Here is a 15723-nt window from a genome sequence, read left to right as displayed (position 1 = left end):
CGGGATCTCCTAGACCCCAGTGCGGCAGGTGCGGAGAGGCCCTATCCGTGGTGCACATACTAATCACATGCAAGGCACTTCACACAACACGACACAAACACTTCAGAGAACTCTACAGACAACATATTCCCCTACATCCATCTTTTTTCCTAGGTGACGATGCCATTGTTTCCGTCAAACGTGTGTTTGAGTATTTGTCAGAAGTCAAGTTTTTAAACCTCATTTCCTATCACGCATCATGAAATCTGGCCCTTTACACCAGCCATCCTCACTGTCTTTTATTGATTTTACTTTTGTTCTTGCTTATTGATTTCAGTATCTAAGTTCTCACCTCTCATATTTAACCACTGTTTTGGCACTCTTTGCCCTAGTTGGCCTTGCGCCATTAACATCCAACCATCATCATGAAACATTAGTTGATCAGCTGCCAGAGCCGTATCTGCTAGTTGGGGATTGTAATGCTCACCACCCACTCTGGGGTTCTGCACGCACGGATGCTAGAGGACGCCTCGTTGAAAAGTTTCTGCTATCATCTGGAGCATGCATACTTAACAAGAAAGACCCAACATATTATAACACAACACATGCCACGTACTCCTGCATAGATCTCGCCATAGCCTCTCCAGTTCTGTTTCCAGCACTCCAGTGGAAGGTAATTAATAACCTGTACGGAAGTGACCACTTTCCAGTCAGCCTCAAGCTTGTAGACAATAAACAAGACAACACTCCATGCCCATAAAAGTTCAAGGAGGAGGCCGCAGACTGGAAAAAATTCAAAGAGCTCTCTGAGTGTCACTATACACTTATAGACAACCTTGGTATTGATGAAGCTGCTGAGACTCTGACCACCCATATAATTGAAGCTGCGCTGAAGTCCATCCCCCAGACTTCTTCTAGTAGGGTTGCTAAGCCGAAACCTTGGTGGAATGATGATTGCAGGCAGGCCCGTTAGGAACAGAATAAGGCATGGGGTGTCTTGCGTAGGTGCCCAACGACTGGAAATTTGGTACTTTTCAAGCGGGCAAAGGCCAATGGCAGACGGATTCGGCGTATTGCGAAAAAAGAAAGCTGGAATCGTTTTGTGTCATCAATCACATCATATACTGACACGCGGAAAGTATGGAGGAGAATTAAAGCACTCCGAGGAAGTAACACTCTTACGTACCCTTTGGTCAGCACAAGTGGAGACACTTTACAAGACCAAGCGAATGCCCTAGGCAAGCATTTTGAGTATGTATCAAGCTCAGCTCACTATTCAAATAACTTCCTGAGACACAAGAATGCAGAGGAACGGAAGATTGTACGTGACAAACGGCAGTCTGAGGTAGGGTATAATTGCCCCTTCACTATGCAGGAGCTTAAAGTGGCGCTCACTACTTGTGGTAAATCATCACCAGGTCGAGACCGAATAACATACACCATGATTAAGCACCTGCACGACGACACGCTAGAAGCGCTCTTACTGTTGTTTAACAAGATCTGGCGTGCAGGGCAATTTCCAAAAGTGTGGAAAGAAGCTATTGTGGTGCCGATTCTAAAGGAGGGGAAAGATCCATCACTTGCAACTAGTTTCAGACCGGTCGCTTTAACCAGTTGCTTATGCAAGGTCTTCGAAAAAATGATTAACCGTCGCCTTATCTATTTTCTTGAGTACCATGATATTATAGACAATCGCCAGGTGGGTTTTCGCTCTGGTAGATCGACAGCAGACCACCTAGTGGCTATTGAATCCTACATCAGGGATGTATTTGTTCATAAGCAGCATTGTTTACCAGTTTTCTTTGACCTCCAGAAAGCTTACGACACAGCCTGGCGTTACGGTATTCTTTGAGATCTTTGCCGCCTTGGAGTTTGTGGAAACATGCTGAACAGTTTGAAAGATTACCTTTCGGAGCGCACCTTTCAGGTTAGGGTTGGAAATGTCCTCTCGACGATGTTCGTCTAAGAAAATGGAGTGCCGCAGGGTGGTGTGCTCAGCTGCACCCTTTTTATTGTTAAAATGAATTCCTTAGGAACTGCACTGCCTCGCTCCATATCCTACTCGCTATATGTTGATGATGTGCACATTGCGTTTAAATCATGTAATATGTCCATTTGTGAGAGGCAAATCCAACTAGCTGCAAACAAACTTACAAAATGGGCAGATGAGAATGGCTTCTGTTTTAACCCAGAAAAAAGCACATGTGTGGTCTTCTCTAGGCAGCGTGGTATCCGCCCAGATCCTGTTATTAAACTCGATGAAACACCCATAGCAGTAAAAAAGGAGCACAAGTTCCTTGGGGTTGTGCTTGATGACAAACTTTCATTCATTGCACACCTCAAACGCCTTAAAGTTAAATGTTTGGATACATTTAGGATCCTGAAAGTCCTCTCACACCAGTCTTGGGGTACTGACACAAAGTGCCTATTGGCCTTATTCAATAGCCTTGTGAGGTCCCGCATCGACTACGGGTGTCTTGTTTATCAATCTGCCGCGAGAACAGCACTAAAGACGTTAGACCCTGTCTACCATCTTGGCATTCGTCTGGCTACAGGCGCTTTCCGAACAAGCCCTGTTTTAAGCCTGTATGTGGAAGCCAATCAGTGGTCTCTTGAAACACAGCGGAAGTACACTGGGTTGAATTATGCTCTAAAAGTGACATCCTTGACCGGACACCCGAACAGCACTCTAGGTAACCAGGCAATGATGTTGATGGTTGGATGTTTATGGCGCAAGGCCAACTGGGGCAAAGAGCGCCAAAACAATAGTCCTATATGAGAGGTGAAACCTTAAACACTAAGTAAAGTCAACAAAACCAAAAGTGAAATTACAAAACGACAATGAGCATGGCTGGTGTATAGGGCCAGATTTTATGATGCATGATAGGAAATGAGGTTTAAAAACTTGACGTCTAAAAAATACTCAAACACACGTTTCACAGAAACAATGGCATCGTCACCTAGAAAAAACGATGGATGTAGGGGAATATGTTGTCTGTAGAGTTCTCTGAAGTGTTTGTGTCGTGTTGTGTGAAGTGCCTTGCATGTGATTAGTATGTGCACTACGGATAGGGCCTCTCCGCACCTGCTGCACTGGGGTCTAGAAGATCCCGTCAGCAGATACGAGTGCGTCGCATGGGTGTGCCCTATCCGTAGCCTACCCAAAGTGACTTCCGTGTGTCTGTTGTGTGAGTCAGCTGTGTACCGTCCCAAGTGTGGCTTTATTACATGTAGTTTGTTGTCTGTCTGTTCGTCCCAGTGTGTTTGCCATGTTCTGCGCAGGTGTTGTCTTATGTGTGGCTTGAGGTCTGTGTAGGGTAATGTCCACAGTGTTCCTGAGTGCAGCAGCACCGGCCCTCTCGTCTGCCAACTCGTTCCCAGAGATCCCTGCGTGTCCTGGGACCCAGCAGAAGGCCAGCTCATGCTTTTGTGCATACACGGACATGATACTGCAGAATACAAGATTAACTATGTGGTTTCTTGGGGGCTTGTGCGATGACAGTGCGCGAACAACACTCAAAGAATCTGTATATATGATGGAATTGGGAATGTGATTTTCAAGAATGTGTCGTACAATCAGTAAAATTCCACACGCTTCTGCTGAAAAAATTGATGTGTGCATGCTCATGGTTCTGGCTGCATTGAAATTAGGACCATGAGCAGCGCACGACACCATACTGGAGGTTTTAGAAGCGTCACTATAAAATTCTGCACATGTGTATTTAAACTGCAAAGACAGAAAGTGCTGCAGTATTGCAGCTCGTGGTACACGATTTTTGTCAAGTCTCATAAAAGAAAGGTCGCACGACAAAGGGCGAACTTGCCAAGGCGGTAAACTGTTAGAAAAGGATGACCTGTACACATCTAAAAACGAAGCACTGAGATCCAAGGCTCGCTCTCTCACTCTAAGTGAAAAGGGCAGAGGAACGGATGGGCGATTTGCAAAGAGCAGAGATGTTGATGTATCGTTAAACACAGGATAACAAGGAAGATTATTCAGTGATGAAATTTTAAAAGCATATAGCAAGTCCATGTATGTTCGTTGGTTCTCAAGGCTCCACTTATCACGCTCGACATACAGACTCTCGACAGGGCTAGTGCGAAAAGCACCCGAGGCGAGACGAAGCCCCAAGTGTAGCACTAGGTAAAGCATTCGCAACGCTGTTTTAGTCGCCGACCCATATACCACAGTGCCATAGTCCAAACGAGACCCAACCAAAGCCGTATACACGCGAAGCAAGAGTTCTTTGTCGGAACCATAGGATTGGTGGGAAAGAACCTTAAGTATATTCATTGTTTTGAGACATTTATTTTTAAGTTCCTTGATGTGGGGAATGAATGTCAGTTTGTGATCAAACACCACACCTAAGAACTTGTGCTCCTTGTTCACAGGAAGCGACACGCCATTAAGAGTAATGTCTGGGTCCATATGGACCCCGCGCTTCCTGGAGAACACAACGCAAGAGGTTTTTACAGGATTTAATTTAAAACCATTCTTATCTGCCCAGCCGGCAAGTTTCTTTACACCAAGCTGGACTTGACGTTCGCAGATTGACATATTGCATGATTTATAGGATATCCGCACGTCATCTACATACATGGAATAAGAGATTGTAGGTGGCAGTGCCTTACCAAGAGAGTTCATTTTTACTATGAAGAGAGTGCAGCTCAACACGCCACCCTGTGGCACGCCATTTTCTTGCACGTAAACGTTTGAGAGTGCACAACCAACTCTTACTCGAAACGTTCTGTCTGACAAGTAACTAACAAGAGTGTTTAACATGTTACCCGATACACCGAATGACTTGAGGTCCCTAAGGATCCCATAACGCCAAGCGCTGTCGTATGCCTTTTCAAGGTCGAAAAAGACAGTTAAACAATACTGCTTATGCGCGAAGGCATCCTTGATGTACGAGTCAAGAGCTACCAGTTGATCGTTCGTCGTTCGTCCCACCCTAAAGCCTGCCTGGCAGCTCTTGAGAAGACCGTTGTACTCGAGGAAGTACACGAGCCTGCGATTTACCATCTTCTCGAAGAGCTTGCACAGGCAGCTCGTCAGGGCTATAGGACGGTAGCTTGAGGAGGACGACGGGTCCTTTCCCTCCTTCAGGAAAGCTACAACTATAGCCTCCTTCCAAGAGTTTGGAATGTGCCCCGAAAGCCAAATCTTGTTATATAGGTGTAAGAGTGTTAGAAGAGTGTCTGCGTGCAGGTGTTGTATCATTGTGTATGTGATGTTGTCTGGGCCTGGAGCTGAGGGTTTACACGTGCTTAGAGGAGCCCTCAGCTCATGTAGTGAAAACAGGGAGTTGTAAGAAGTCTGTGATTTGTTGCTGTCGCGTAGGGACTTCTTTTCAAAACAGGCTTTATACCATAACATAGGACACAACACATACTCATGTCTTGACTTGGCGATTGGCTCCGCAGTTCTCTTTCCTCTTCTCGAGTGGGGTGTGGGAACTGACCCATATGGCAGTGACCACTTCCCCACCTCACTTACATATATAGGTAAAGGCCCAAGCAGTTCATCTTCCCATAATAGGTTCAATGAAGCACGAGCTAACTGGAATACATTTACAGAGACATCCAAACTACACCACACATCCATAGGACACCTACACGTTGAAGAAGCTACCCAACTCCTCACGGCGCACATCCTCGACGCCGCCGAAAAGTCCATTCCCCACGTCTCTGGTGCCCCGCGCAACCAGCGGAGGCCGTGGTGGAATGAGGACTGTAGGCGGGCGCGAGAGGCCCAGAACAAGGCGTGGGGTATCCTTCGTCGGTACCCCACGTCGGGAAACCTCCTCTTGTTCAAACGGGCCAAGGCGTTAGGAAAACGTGTGCGCCGTGAGGCAAAACGAGAGAGTTGGCGTACATTCATAACATCAATAAACTCCTACACAGACACACGGAAAGTATGGACACGCATACGCAAACTCAAAGGACAACAGACACACAGCCTGCCCCTGGTCAGTACAACTGGGGACACTCTGGAAGACCAGGCTGACACACTCGCACAACACTTCCAACACGTGTCCAGTTCAGCACACTACACGAACACTTTCCTGAAACATAAAGCCTGTTGTGAAAAGAAGTCCCTACACGACAACAACAAATCACAGACTTCTTACAACTCCCTGTTTTCACTACATGAACTGAGGGCTGCTCTGAGCACGTGTAAACCCTCAGCTCCAGGCCCAGACAACATTACATACACAATGATACAACACCTACACGCAGACACACTTGAAGCACTTCTACATCTATATAATAAAATATGGCTTTCGGGGCACATTCCACACTCTTGGAGGGAGGCCATTGTAGTGGCTTTCTTGAAGGAGGGAAAGGACCCATCGTCCCCCTCAAGTTACCGTCCAATAGCCCTGACGAGCTGCCTGTGCAAGCTCTTCGAGAAGATGATCAATCGCAGGCTCGTGTACTTCCTCGAGTACAATGGTCTTCTCGAAAGCTGCCAGGCAGGCTTTAGGGTGGGGCGATCGACAAACGATCAACTGGTTGCACTTGATTCATACATCAAGGATGCCTTCGTGCATAAGCAGTATTGCGTAACTGTCTTTTTCGATCTCGAGAAGGCCTACGACACCGCTTGGCGCTACGGGATCCTCAGTGACCTGAAGTCATTCGGTGTCTCGGGTAACATGTTAAACACTCTTGTCAGTTACCTGTCAGAAAGAACGTTTCGAGTGAGAGTCGGTGGTGCACTCTCAAGGGTTCACGTGCAAGAAAATGGCGTGCCACAGGGTGGCGTGTTGAGCTGCACTCTCTTCATAGTAAAAATGAACTCTCTTGGTAAGGCACTGCCACCCACAATCTCTTATTCCATGTATGTAGATGACGTCCAGATATCCTATAAATCATGTAATATGTCAATCTGCGAACGTCAAGTCCAGCTTGGTGTCAAGAAACTTGCCGGCTGGGCAGACAACAATGGGTTTAAATTGAATCCTGCAAAAAGCTCCTGCGTTGTGTTCACCAGGAGGTGTGGGGTCCATCCGGACCCAGACATTACTCTTAATGGCGTGTCGCTTCCTGTGAACAAGGAGCACAAGTTCTTGGGTGTGGTGTTTGATAACAAACTCACATTCATTCCCCACATCAAGGAACTTAAAAATAAATGTCTCAAAACAATGAATATACTTAAGGTTCTCTCCCACCAATCCTATGGTTCCGACAAAGAACTCTTGCTTCGCTTGTATACTGCTTTGGTTGGGTCTCGGTTGGACTATGGCAGTGTGGTATATGGGTCGGCGACTAAGACAGCCTTGCGAATTCTTGACCCAGTGCTACACTTGGGCCTTCGTCTTTCGTCGGGTGCTTTTCGCACTAGCCCTGCTGAGAGTCTTTATGTCGAGTGTAATAAGTGGAGCCTTGAGAACCAACGAACATACATGGACTTGCTTTATGCTTTTAAAATTTCATAGCTGAATAATCATCCTTTTTATCCTGTCTTTAATGATACATCAACATCTCTGCTCTTTGTAAATCGCCCATCCATTCCTCTGCCCTTTTCACTTAGAGTGAGAGAGCGAGCCTCGGATCTCAGTGCTTCGTTTTTAGACGTGTACAGATCATCCTTTTGTAACAGTTTACCACCTTGGCAAGTTCGCCCTGTGTCGTGCGACCTTTCTTTTATGAGACTTGATAAAAATCGTGTACCACGAGCTGCAATACTGCAGCACTTTTTGTCTTTGCAGTTTAAATACACATGTGCGGAATTTTATAGTGACGCTTCTAAAACCTCCACTATGGTGTCGTGCGCTGCTCATGGTCCAAATTTTAATGCAGCCAGAACCATGAGCGTGCACACAACAGTTTTTTCAGCAGAAGCGTATGGAATTTTACTGATTGTACAACACATTCTTGAAAATCAAATTCCCAATTCCATCATCTATACAGATTCTTTGAGTGTTGTTCGCGCACTGTCATCGCATACACCCCCCAAAAACCACATAGTTAATCTTGTATTTAACACTATCATGTCCGTGTATGCACAAATGCATAAGCTGATCCTCTGCTGGGTCCCAGGACACGCAGGGATCGCTGGGAATGAGTTGGCAGACGAGAGGGCCGCTGCTGCTGCACTCAGGAACACTGTAGACATTACAGCGATACCCTACACAGACCTCAAGCCACACATAAGACAACACCTGCGCAGAACATGGCAAACACACTGGGACGAACAGACAGACAACAAACTACATGTAATAAAGCCACACTTGGGACGGTACACATCTGACTCACACAACAGACACACGGAAGTCGCCTTGGGTAGGCTGCGGATAGGGCACACCCATGCGACGCACTCGTATCTGCTGACGGGATCTCCTAGACCCCAGTGCAGCAGGTGCGGAGAGGCCCTATCCGTAGTGCACATACTAATCACATGCAAGGCACTTCACACAACACGACACAAACACTTCAGAGGACTCTACAGACAACATATTCCCCTGCATCCATCGTTTTTTCTAGGTGACGATGCCATTGTTTCTGTGAAACGTGTGTTTGAGTATTTGTTAGACGTCAAATTTTTAAACCTCATTTCCTATCACGCATCATGAAATCTGGCCCTATACACCAGCCATGCTCATTGTCGTTTTGTAAGTTCACTTTTGTTTTTGCTGACTCTACTTAGTTTTTAAGGTTTCACCCCTCATATATGACTATTGTTTTGGCGCTCTTTGCCCCAGTTGGCCTTGCGCCATAAACATCCAACCATCATCATCATCAAAACAGGCTTTATGTTTCAGGAAAGTGTTTGTGTAGTGTGCTGAACTGGACACGTGTTGGAAGTGTTGTGCGAGTGTGTCAGCATGGTCTTCGAGTGTGTCCCCTGTAGTGCTGACCAGAGGCAGGCTGTGTGTTTGTTGTCCCTTGAGTTTACGTATTCGTGTCCATACTTTCCTTGTGTCTGTGTAGGAGTTTATTGATGTTATGAATGTACGCCAACTCTCTCGTTTTGCCCCACGGCGCACACGTTTTCCTAACGCCTTGCCCGTTTGAACAAGAGGAGGTTACCCGCCGTGGGGTACCGACGAAGGACACCCCACGCCTTGTTCTGGGCCTCTCGCGCCGGCGGCAGTCCTTATTCCACCACGTTCTCTTCTGGTTGCACAGGGCACCAGAGTTGTGGGGAATGGACTTTTCTGCGGCGTCGAGGATGTGCGCCGTGAGGAGTTGGGTAGCTTCTTCAACGTGTAGGTGTCCTATGGATGTGTGGTGTAGTTTGGATGTCTCTGTAAATGTATTCCAGTTAGCTCGTGTTTCATTGAACCTATTATGGGAAGAAGGACTGCATGGGCCTTTACCTATGTATGTAAGTCAGGTGGGGAAGTGGTCACTGCAATATGGGTCCGTGCCCACGCCCCACTCAAGACATGGAAAGAGAATTGCAGAGGCAATAGCCAAGTCAAGATGTGAGTATGTATTGTGACCTATGTTATGGTATGTAGGCTGTTTATTGTTGAAGAGGCATGCTCCAGAGGATGTAAGAAACCTCTATATCAGGCGACCTCGGGCATCCGTACGAGAAGAGCCTCAAAGAGAATTGTGAGCGTTAAGGTCGCCTGTTAGAATGTATGGTTCGGGCAGCTGGTCAACCAGCGCCTCGAAGTCGGAGCTCAAAAGTGTAACATCAGGAGGAATGTATATGGAGCATACCGTTATCAACCTATTAAATATTATTAAGCGTATTGCTACAGCCTCCAGGATAGTGTTTAAAGTGACAGGGTGGCATGCTAAGGATTTCCGGGCGATTATGGCAACACCGCCAGAAGAGTGTGTGCAGCCATCTCTGTCTTTCCTGTATACCAGGTAACTATTCAAGAAATTTGTGTGTTTGGAATTCAGATGTGTTTCCTGGACACACATTAAACTTGGCTGATTGGCATGCAGAATCTCATACACGTCGTCAAGATTATTTAGAAGGCCTCTGCAGTTCCATTGAACGATATTTTCTCTTCCCATTATGATGTATTAGAGCTACTGGAGTGTGACTGTTTATGTAGGGTCTTTCGGGGCTTGGACTCTTGGACGGGTTTCCTTTAGCTCATCTGGAGGTTTAGATGGAGGGACCCGCTCCATCCGCTGCGAAGCAGACAGGAAGGGTCCCACATCCAAGTCATCATCTGATTTGGAAGGGGTACCCGCCGTACCGGACCCCCCGGACCTGGAACCCTTTGCGGTGCCCTTCGTTTTGGCCGCGACCGCCGAGGGCGTCAGGAGCGCCCCGGGTTGCACAGGCGGTGCGGCGGAGGTGGGAAATGCTGCGGTTTCCTCCAGCTCCATCTCCTCCGGGCCCTCGCATGTGCTTTGGGCCGGTGGAGAGGAGGAAACAGAGGGCGCAGCAGCATCCCCAACGGACGTGGATGCCACCAGAGCCGCTGCTGGCCCAGCTAGCGCTGTGGAGGCAGGTTGGGCTGCAAGAGGCAACCCAGGGGGGGGGGGGGCGGTGGCGGGACCAAGTCCGACTCGCGGTACTGGGTCCCCGCCGAAACAAGACGCCGCTCCGCCCCCCGGCGAGCTGCGTCGGCATACCTCCCCAGAGGGAAAGAGGCGAACCTCTTCCGCGCCTCTGGGAAGGTGATGTTTTCGTTGACTTTCAAGGCAATTGTCTGTTTTTCCTGTTTGAACTTTTCACTGCTCCTAGAATAGGCAGCGTGTGGTCCCTGACAGTTCGCACAGGTGAAGTTCTCGGATTTACAATTGTCTGTTAGATGATCATGTGCTGCACATTTTGCGCACGTCAATTTACCACGACAAGAGGTTGTGCCGTGCCCAAACCGCTGACACTTGAAACAGCGGCGTGGGTTCGGCACGTAGGGTCGGATTGGACATCTCAAGAAACATGCGTTGACCGACTCAGGAAGGTTAGAGCGGTGCTTACCCCGCACGGGGCACCTTGAGCAATCTTGGTGACGGTACTGGCGATACCGCGGACCCCGAGCCTCCAAACATAAGCTGGATCCAACCGTGGTGATGTGTTTTTAAGGTGAAGGGTAGAAACCTCTAACGGTGGCCGTCGGAGCCCAGGTCAAGCTCCGGCGGATGGGCTCCCTGTCTGTTTACCAGGCAGGGAGCTCCGGGACCTCCTCAGCTATCAGGGTAAGGTTGTGGAAGAAAGTACCCCCGTCTCCCTGCTTTTATACTATGCTTTATGGTATTGTCTAAAACCCCCCCCAACCGTGATCGGTCCCTGAAAAGGGGCCGCACCGAAGTATCCTTTCCTCCGTTGCCGTCGTTAACCTTTCCTGAACCGGACCATTTTTCTCGATTTCTTGTGATGGAATCCCTCAATCCAACCCACCCTCTTGCATCTCAGTCAGTCTTCTTGATTGCCAAGTATCTTGAAGCCATAGTAGGAAAATCGTATAAATGCAAAAAACAAAGGTCTGGTGAACTCTTAATTGAAATAAATGACAAGCAGCAGTCTGCAAAGCTTCTAGCTCAGACTAGACTGGCTGATCTTGACATCCGGGTCACACCCCATCGGAGCCTCAACAGCTCGCAGGGTGTGATATCCGAGACAGACCTCCTGAACGAAGCCGATGCGGATCTCCTTGCCGGCTTGAAGGATCAGGGCGTCACTGCCGTGAGACGCATCACCATCCGCAGAGACGACAAGGAGATTCCCACCAAACACATTATCTTGACTTTCGACCGCGCAATTCTTCCACCATACATAAATTCAGGTTTTATCCGTTGCTCCATCCGTCCGTACATCCCGAACCCGCGGCGCTGTTTTAAGTGCCAGCGGTTCGGGCATGGTACGAACTCTTGCCGTGGCCGAACGACGTGTGCAAAGTGCGCGGCGCACGATCATCCGAGCGAGAACTGCTCAGCCGAAACTCTCACTTGTGTAAACTGCGGGGGGCCGCATGCGGCATACTCCCGCAAGTGCGAAAAATTTCAACTAGAAAAGAAAATCATCAACATCAAAGTCACTGAAAACATCACCTTCCCAGAGGCGCGAAAGAGGTTCGCCTCTTTCCCCCTGGGGAGGTACGCCGACGCGGCTCGCCGGGGGGCGGAGCGGCGTCTCGTTTCCACAGGGACCCAGTTCAGCGAGTCTGACCTGGTCCCTCGCCCGCCCCCCCCTGGGTTGCCTCTGGCAGCCCAACCCGCCACCACGCCGCTTGCTGAGGCAGCAGCGGTTGTGGTGGCAACCTCTTCCGTCGGGACCGGTGCCGCTCCCGCCTCTGTCTCCCCGCCCTCCAGTGCGTTGGAGGGTACAGAGGTGATGGACACCACGGGCCCCGCACCGGTTCCCACCGCCACCGCACCGCCTGTGCCACCTCTGGCGCCCCGGACGCCCTCGGCGGTGGCGGCTCAAACGAAGGGCTCCCGAGGGGGGGCCAAGTCCAGGGGGCCCGGTCCGTCGGGCACCCCTCGGACATCCGACGACGAGATGGATGTCGGGCCGTTCCTGCCTGCAACGCAGCGCAAGGAACGCGTTCCGACGCCAAAGCCTCCCGACAAGCCAAAAAAGGCGAGAGTCACAGCCCCGAAAGACGACACATAAACAAACACACACACTCCAGTAGCTCTCACACTATATAATGGGAAGAGAAAACATAATTCAATGGAACTGTAGAGGCCTTCTTAAAAATCTTGACGATGTATACGAAATACTGCATGCTAATCAGCCAAGTGTGATGTGTCTTCAGGAGACGCATTTGAATTCCAAGCACACAAATTTCTTAAATAGGTACATGGTCTTCAGAAAGGACAGGGATGGCTGCACACACTCTTCGGGCGGTGTAGCCATAATAGCCCGGAAATCCCTAGCATGCCACCCTGTCGCTCTCAACACCGTCCTTGAGGCTGTAGCAATACGCACAATAATTTTTAATAGGTTGATAACGGTATGCTCCATATACATTCCTCCTGATGTCACACTTTTGAGCTCTGACTTCGAGGCGCTGGTCGACCAGCTGCCCGAACCGTACATCCTAACAGGCGACCTTAATGCACACAACTCTCTTTGGGGCTCCTCCAGAACGGATGCCCGAGGTCGCCTGTTGGAGAAGTTTCTTACATCCTCCGGAGCATGCCTTTTCAACAAAAAGCAGCCAACATATCATAACTTAGGACACAATACATACTCTCATCTTGACTTGGCTATTGGTTCCGCAGTTCTCTTTCCATGTCTTGAGTGGGGTGTGGGCACGGACCCATATGGTAGTGACCATTTCCCCACTTCATTAACGTATATAGGTATAGGCCCGAGCAGTCCATCTTCCCATAACAGGTTTAATGAATCCAAAGCAAACTGGAGTACATTCACAGAAACATCTAAACTACACCACACAACCATAAAACACCTACACGTGGAGGAAGCCGCCCAACTCGTCACGGTGCACATCCTCGACGCCGCCGAAAAGTCCATTCCCCAGGCCTCCAGTGGGTCCCGCAGCCCAAGGAGGCCCTGGTGGAACGAGGACTGCAGGCGGGCGCGAGAGGCCCAGAACAAGGCGTGGGGTGTCCTTCGCCGGTACCCCACGTCAGATAACATCATTTCTTTTAAACGGGCGAAGGCTTTTGGAAAGCGAGTGCGTCGTGAGGCGAAAAGGGAGAGTTGGCGCACCTTCCTCACTTCCATCAACTCGTACACTGACACACATAAAGTCTGGACACGAATACGAAAACTAAAAGGACAACAGACACACAGCCTGCCCCTGGTTAGTACAACAGGGGACACACTGGAAGACCAGGCTAACACACTTGCGCAACACTTCGAACACGTGTCCAGTTCAGCACACTACACAAACACTTTCATGAAACACAAAACATCTGTAGAAAAGAAGTCCCTGCGTGATAACAACAAGTCGCACACTTCTTACAATTCTTGTTTTTCAATTCATGAGCTGAAGGTTGCTCTGAGCACATGTAAGACGTCAGCTCCAGGTGCAGACAAAATCACATACACCATGATACAACACCTACACCCAGACACTCTTGAAACACTCTTACACCTATACAATAAAATATGGCTTTCGGGGCACATTCCTCGCTCTTGGAGGGAGGCCATAGTAGTGGCTGTCCTGAAGGAAGGGAAGGACCCTTCCTCTCCTGCCAGTTATCGCCCCATTGCCCTGACAAGCTGCCTGTGCAAGCTCCTCGAGAAGATGATAAACAGGAGACTTGTGTACTTCTTAGAGTACAACGGTCTTCTCGAGAGCTGCCAGGCGGGCTTCAGGGCGGGGCGATCTACGAACGATCAACTCGTTGCGTTAGAGTCATATATCAAAGATGCTTACCTCCACAAGCAGTACTGCATGACGGTCTTCTTTGATCTTGAAAAGGCGTACGACACTGCTTGGCGGTACGGTATCCTTAGCGACTTGAAGTCCTTTGGCATGTCGGGTAACATGATGAACACGCTTGCAAGTTACCTGTCTGAAAGAACATTTCGCGTGCGAGTTGGACCGGCACTTTCTAGGGTTCATGTGCAGGAAAACGGCGTGCCGCAAGGTGGAGTTTTAAGTTGCACCCTTTTTATTGTAAAAATGAATTCCCTCAGGAAGGCGTTGCCACCGTCGAGTTCCTGCTCCGTTTATGCAGACGACGTACAATTATCCTTTAAGTCTTGTAACCTGTCTGTCTGCGAGCGCCAAATCCAGCTTGGTGTTAACAAGCTAGCTGGTTGGGCAGACAGCAATGGTTTTAAATTTAATCCAGGGAAGTGCACTTGTGTCTTGTTTTCCAAGAGGCGTGGCATCCGGCCGGATCCAGACATTCATCTCAATGGTGTCTCGATTCCTGTCAAGAAAGAACACAAGTTTTTAGGTATAATCTTTGACGAAAAGCTCACGTTTATCCCACATATAAAACAACTAAAACATAAATGCTTAAAAACAATGAATATTCTGAAGGTTCTGTCGCACATTTCTTTTGGTGCTGACAAACAACTTCTTTTACGTGTTTTTACCAGCTTGATAGGCTCACGACTGGACTATGGTAGCGTTGTCTATGGGTCAGCCACTAAAACATCCCTCAGAATGCTGGACCCTGTGCTTCATCTAGGGCTCCGCTTGTCGTGTGGTGCCTTTCGGACTAGTCCAGTCGAAAGTCTGTATGTAGAGTGCAACAAATGGAGCCTAGAACGTCAGCGAGCCTACACAGACCTGTTTTATGCTTTTAAAATCTCATCAATGCCTCACCATCCTTTTACGTCAGTTTTTTATGATACATCAATATCTCAACTTCTTGCAAATCGCCCATCAGTCTCTGCTCCCTTCGCTTTCAGAGTAAGAGAAGAAGCGTCACAACTTGATGTCATGTTCTCAGACACCATCAAAACCTCCGCTACTGAACTTCTAGTACCGTGGCAGCTTCGCCCGATATCATGTGATGTATCTTTTACAAGTGTCGAGAAAAACAGAGTGCCTAGAAGCGCGATCGTGCAACATTTCTTGTCCCTTCAGCACAAATACAAGTGTGCTGAATTTTACACAGATGCTTCTAAAACTGCCACAACTGTTTCCTGTGCTGCGCATGGTGGTGGTACCTTTAATGTCTGTAGAACTATGAATAGAAATACAAGTATCTTTACGGCAGAGGCCTATGGCATACTTCTTGTAGTTAAACATATTGTTCTAAGTCGAATTCCGAAATCTGTAATTTATACTGATTCTTTAAGTGTTGTGCGTGCATTATCCTTACAGAAGTCTAAAAACCATGTGGTCAGTGCTCTCATTAGTACTATTATGTCTGTGCATGCGT

Source organism: Haemaphysalis longicornis, unplaced genomic scaffold, assembly GCF_048455015.1.
Source record: "Haemaphysalis longicornis isolate Haplotype H1 unplaced genomic scaffold, Haemaphysalis longicornis Haplotype H1 scaffold_1, whole genome shotgun sequence".
Taxonomy (NCBI): domain Eukaryota; kingdom Metazoa; phylum Arthropoda; class Arachnida; order Ixodida; family Ixodidae; genus Haemaphysalis; species Haemaphysalis longicornis.
The sequence above is the reverse complement of the archived record's forward strand: the minus strand, read 5'-3'. Positions refer to the sequence as shown.